The sequence below is a fragment of the Chiloscyllium punctatum genome, chromosome 11 (genome assembly GCF_047496795.1).
Source record: "Chiloscyllium punctatum isolate Juve2018m chromosome 11, sChiPun1.3, whole genome shotgun sequence".
Taxonomy (NCBI): domain Eukaryota; kingdom Metazoa; phylum Chordata; class Chondrichthyes; order Orectolobiformes; family Hemiscylliidae; genus Chiloscyllium; species Chiloscyllium punctatum.
In genome coordinates this window covers 92223788-92229317 of record NC_092749.1, presented here as the reverse complement: position 1 = coordinate 92229317, position 5530 = coordinate 92223788, and the positions used below count along the sequence as shown (strand labels likewise).

Sequence of the window (5530 nt, the reverse complement as noted above, 5' to 3'; positions counted from 1 at the left end):
ACTAATTCAGCGAAGTGGAGGTGTGGAGAGATCCGGATGGGTCCATTGGAGAGGAAGAAACTGAGGGCCTGCAAGTCATCATTGCAGGATAAAGACATGTATAGGGACTGCATGTCCAAAGTAAAGATGAAGCTCCTGGGCGCCAGGGAACTGTAAGTTTCTGAAGAAGTGGAGAGCATAGTTTATGTTCTGGATGTAGATTGGAAATGCCGAGACCAAGGAGGAAGAGAATAGAGTTGAGGCAGGAAGAAAATAGTTCAGTGGGACAGGAGCACGTGGAGACAATGGGTCAGCCGGGGGAGTTGGACTTGTGGATCTTGGGGAAGGAGGTAGAGCCGAGCAGAGGGATTATTCTGTGGAGTGTTTATCTCCACAGAAGTCTTTAGTAAAAGGCAAAAGACTTATACAATCTGCAGAGAAACTATAGTATGTTAAATAAATTGCTAACTTTACCCTCAATCCATTACATTCGTAGCTCTTTAGCATCATGTTGAGTGACCACACTGACAATCAATGTCGATACGAAGGAACAAACAATGTAAATAAAATTGAGTGCAATAGTGGAAAATAGTTCATTTCCCACAGAAGGAACATAGAACATCGAACAGTATAGGCCCTTCAGCCCATGATGTTGTACCGAGCATTTATCTTACCCTAAGATCAACCGAACCTACACATGCCTCAATTTACTGCCGTCCATGTGCTTGTCCAGCAGTCACTTAATCTCCCTAATGTCTCTGACTACATTACCACAACAGGCAGTGCATTTCACACACACACCACTCTCTGCATAAAGATACAACCTCTGACATCTCACCTCGACTTTATTCAATTCCCTTAAAATTGTGACTGCTCGTGACAGCCATTTCTGCCCGAGGGTAAAGTCTCTGGCTATCTAATCTATCTATACCTTTCATTACCTAGTACATTGTAACTCTTCCTCTCATTACCTTGTATCTTGAGGAATAACTATTTTCTTTTTGTACAGTTATATTCTAGTGATGAAGATGAAGGAGTGGGGCCTCCGTGTCTTTCCCTGCAGGAAATGACATTGCAGATAGTCAGTTCTGTGTTGCTTACTGTTCAAACGAGGAGATGACCACTGCCTCTCTCACTCTTTGTTCTCATCAAGTGTTTTTTAAATGAAAGAACCTGTGAAGAGTGAGGAGAAAGTCAATTTAAAGGAGAGTGTTGTGATGTCCCTCAGGACTCTTGTATTTTTACGATATTTATAAGCTGTTATTGTAAAGCTTGAAAGGACTGCCTTTCCAAAATTGCTCAGCAATATAATGTGGAGAAAGTGAGGACTGCAGATGCTGGAGTCAAAATCAAAACATGTGGCACTGGAAAAAGCACAGCAGGTCAGACAGCATCCAAGGAGCAGGACAGTCGATGTTTCGGGCATAAGCCCTTCAACATGGCAGAGTAAACTGTGCAGATGGGAACATCGGAACAGGAATTGGCTATTTCGTCTCTTTTGCCTGTTCCAACCCCTTTAACTCATGGCTGATCCTCCTCTTAACTCCATCTTCCCATCTAAGTTTTGCAACTAACTGGAGCCGCTACTAAAAAATTAAGTATTCATTTAAAAAGACTCCATTGAATGTAGAAGATGAAGGGATAATAAAATTTAGCTGTTTTCTTGATGAAAGGAGTTGGAAGAATGGACGAGGGAACCTATTTTCAAATATAGAAATATAGATTAAGCCTTAATATTGATCTCACACTTTCAGGGATATATGTGGTCAATTGCAAATTTCAAAATAGTTTCAATCAATGGATGGTAAACATAAATCTTTCCTCTCATACCTTGTGTCAGATAGGGCGACCCTTTCTCCTCTGGCCTGTTTCTTGTGTCCCACAGAACTGTTTGCCAAGTCCATCAGAAAACACGCTGGTCATAGAAGACAGAGTAGTTGTGGAAGGGTGCCTTTCAGAATGGAGATCAGTCAGTAGTGGTTGTCAACAGGGATCAGTGCTGGGGCCTATATTGTTTGTTGGATCTATAATTAATTAGAAGGAATATGCATGTGGTCTGTTTAGTATGTTTGTGGATGACACCAAAATTGGTGAGAGTTGCAGAAAGTGAGGAGGATGATCAAAGGATACAGCGGGATAGAGTGAGATTGCAGATTTGGGTAGAGAAATGGAGTTTAATCCGGACAAATGTGAGGTGATGCATTTTGGAAGATCAAATTCAGGTGCAAATGGTACAATAAATGGCAGAACCCTTAGGAGCATTGACATACAGAGGGTTCTGGGTGTACAGGTCGACAGATCCCTGAAAGTGGCAGCACAGGTGAATAAAGTGGTCAGGAAGGAATACAGCACGCTTGCCTTCATCGGTCAACCCATCGAATATAAATGTTGGCAAGTTCTGTTACAAAGGTACATAACTTCAGGGAGGCTACCTTTGGAATATTGTATGTAGTTCTGGTCGCCAATCTACCAGAAGGATATGGATGCTTCAGAGAGGGTCCAGAGAAGATTTACCAGGATGTTGCCTGGTCTGGAATTTCAGTTATGAGGAGAGGTTGGATAAAGTCGGGTGGTTTTCACTGGAAATACAGAGGCTTGGGGTGGCTAGATTGAGGTTTACAAAATTATGAAAGGCATTGATGGGGCAGATTGTGAGAAGCTGGATGAAAGATCAACTGCAAGACAGCACAGGTTCAAGGTGAGGGGGGAAGGTTTAGGGGAGAGGTACGGGGAAAATCTTTCGCCCAGAGAATGGTGGAAGCCTGGAATATATTGCCAGTGGAGGATGTTTGAAGCAGGCACGCTGGCACCTGAAAAGCCTGTCTGTCTGACATGACTCAAGTTGTGTGAATGGGGTTGGAGGGCAGTTCCCTCGCACTTGGAATGTTTTGAATTTAAATGCTACCTTTGCTGTCATCTGAACGGTTTTTGTTGTGGGATAATTCAGAAATCGGAACTGAAAATTTTGAAAGCATGGAATTCCTGAGGGGCATCAGCACCCCCGGCCGCTTTAAATTTCGTTCGGCCTCTCACCTTTTAAAAAAAAACTTGAGGAGGACAAAGAGTGAGAGAGGCGGTGCTCGTCTCGCCATCCAAAGGGGAAACAGCACAGGACCGACAACCAGCAATATCGTTTCCAGCGGGGCGAGAGGGAAGCCCCGCCCCCTCATCTACATACCTGGAACAGACCATCAAATCATTTTATGAATAAAGTATATTTTTGAAATAAAAAAAAATTTCGCCTTTTACTAAAGATTTCCGTGGAGAGGAACACTCAGAGTTTGAATGAATTTTTTGAGGCCCTGCTTTTGTAGGGCTGTTGTCTAGTTGCAAAGAAAGAAATGAAGTGTTTGTCTTGTTTTGTGCTTTCTTGTCTTTTGTAAAGATCGCTTCACGGCCTTTTGACTCGGAATATGTGTCGTTCCTGAGGACCAGAGGAAGAGATTCTGCTCGAGTGTTGGAGGTTCGACGCAGCAGAAGCGTGCTGGCGGGGGAAGTACTGCGGGGGTCGTGTTGCGAGTCGTCGGAGCTGCTGGAGACCATCGCTGGATCGTGATTGGGCATTGGAGGCTTGAAGTGTGTATACTTCAATGCCAGAAGTATAAGAAATAAGGTAGGTGAACTTGCAGCGTGGATTGGTACCTGGGTCTTCGATGTTGTGGCCATTACAGAGACGTGGGTAGAACAGGGACAGGAATGGCTATTGCAGGTTCCAAGGTTTGAATGTTTTAGTAGGGTCACAGGTGGGGGTAAAAGAGGGGGAGGTGTGGCATTGCTTGTCAAAGATAGTATTACAGCAGTGGAAAGGATGATGGAGGAAGACTTGCCATCTGAGGTAGTTTGGGCTGAGGTTAGAAATAGGAAAGGTGAGGTCACCCTTTTAGGAGTTTTCTACAGGCCTCCTAATAGTCCGAGAGACGTAGAGGAAAGTATTGCAAGGATGATTCAGGAGAAGAGTGAAAGAAATAGGGTGGTTGTTATGGGGGATTTTAACTTCCCAGATATTGACTGGGAAAGCTACAGCTCAAGTTCGTTAAATGCGCCTGTACAAACAGTAGGTATAAACATCTGTTTCCCACTTTTACAGAGACAGAGGAACAAACCCCATTTAAAAGGGTCATAGGGATCAGAACGGCCTCGGGAAAGGCATAGATGGAGGGGGTAGATAATGATGAAGAAACAATATTCCTAAGAATGACCTACAGCAGGATGAGGTCAAACGGCCTTGTGAGGCCAGAAATAAGCATTTTGTCACAGACAAGGCCGGATAAGGCAAGAGATAAACAGGGGTAATGGGGGCCGGTCTTAGGGAAGTGGACGATGTAAACAGGGGAGGGAGCAGTGTAAAACAATAGAAATCAAATCATTTAAATGTTGTGTATGAATTGAATTTGGTGTGTATGTCCTCTGCCTTAGAGACACTGGACATCACACCCACTTGCAAGTGTAAAATAAATGACACTACTAATTCAGATCTTGTCTCGGACTGAAATTATTGAAGTGAGTGGGCTTTGTTTCTCACAATATCCTTAAATCAGTGTCCCAAATCTGTTCACAGTATTCCAGCTGAGGTCCAACAAGTGCATTGTATAGTTTTAGCGAAACCTCCCTACTTTTATATTTGACATCCTTTGAAATAAGAGTAAATATTCAATTTCCCTTCCCCATTACTTGCTGAAATTGAATACCTGTAATAGCTTTTTGTAATTCATGCAAGAAGATTCTCAAATCCCACTATATTGTCGATTTCCACAGTCTTTCTCCTTTGAAATAGTATTCAGCTCCTCTATTCTACCTTCTCAATGCCCAGCCAGGTCTGGGCTGCCCCAGGACAAGACCATGCAGTCGGTACAGCCTGTTTCAACACTGAGCACCTGAAAAGCCTGTCTGTCTGACATGACTCAAGTTGTGTGAATGGGGTTGGAGGGCAGTTCCCTCGCACTTGGAATGTTTTGTATTTAAATGCTACCTTTGATGTCATCTGAACGGTTTCTGGTGTGGGATAATTCAGAAATCGGAACTGAAAATTTTGAAAACATGGAATTCCTGAGGGGCATCAGCACCCCCGGCCGCTTTAAATTTCGTTCGGCCTCTCACCTTTTCAAAAAAAACTTGAGGAGGACAAAGAGTGAGAGAGGCGGTGCTCGTCTCGCCATCCAAAGGGGAAACAGCACAGGACCGACAACCAGCAATATCGTTTCCAGCGGGGCGAGAGGGAAGCCCCGCCCCCTCATCTACATACCTGGAACATAACGGTGCGAAAGGAAATAGTTACCCCTCTTTCTGTGGGATAGGAACTGTTTTGCGCTCTTGAGCCTAATGTGAATTAAGTTGTTTGTTCTGTGGTATTGATGATACTTGTCAGTGTGGTCAGTCAGCATGATGCTAGAGAGCTCCAAGCAGAGTGGGTTGAGGGTAAGGTTAGTGAGTTGTTTAGTATACTCTGGTTTCTCTTCAGATCGTATAAATCTTTCGCCTTTTACTAAAGATTTCCGTGGAGAGGAACACTCAGAGTTTGAATGAATTTTTTGTGGCCCTGCTTTTGTAGGGC

The 5530-nt window shown here is 43.7% G+C and overlaps 2 non-coding genes and 1 pseudogene across 2 annotated transcripts; 2 read left to right on the top strand and 1 right to left on the bottom strand.

Moving 5' to 3' along the window:
• Nucleotides 1–311: 311 nt before the first annotated feature.
• Nucleotides 312–430, bottom strand: LOC140483425 (U5 spliceosomal RNA; annotated as a pseudogene).
• Nucleotides 431–3183: 2753 nt separating this feature from the next.
• LOC140483423 (U5 spliceosomal RNA) lies at nt 3184–3297 on the top strand. The gene has a single exon (XR_011961956.1). It is a non-coding gene; the product is annotated as a U5 spliceosomal RNA (small nuclear RNA).
• A 2120-nt stretch (nt 3298–5417) lies between these two features.
• LOC140483417 (U5 spliceosomal RNA) lies at nt 5418–5530 on the top strand. Its single transcript, XR_011961951.1, has one exon. It is a non-coding gene; the product is annotated as a U5 spliceosomal RNA (small nuclear RNA).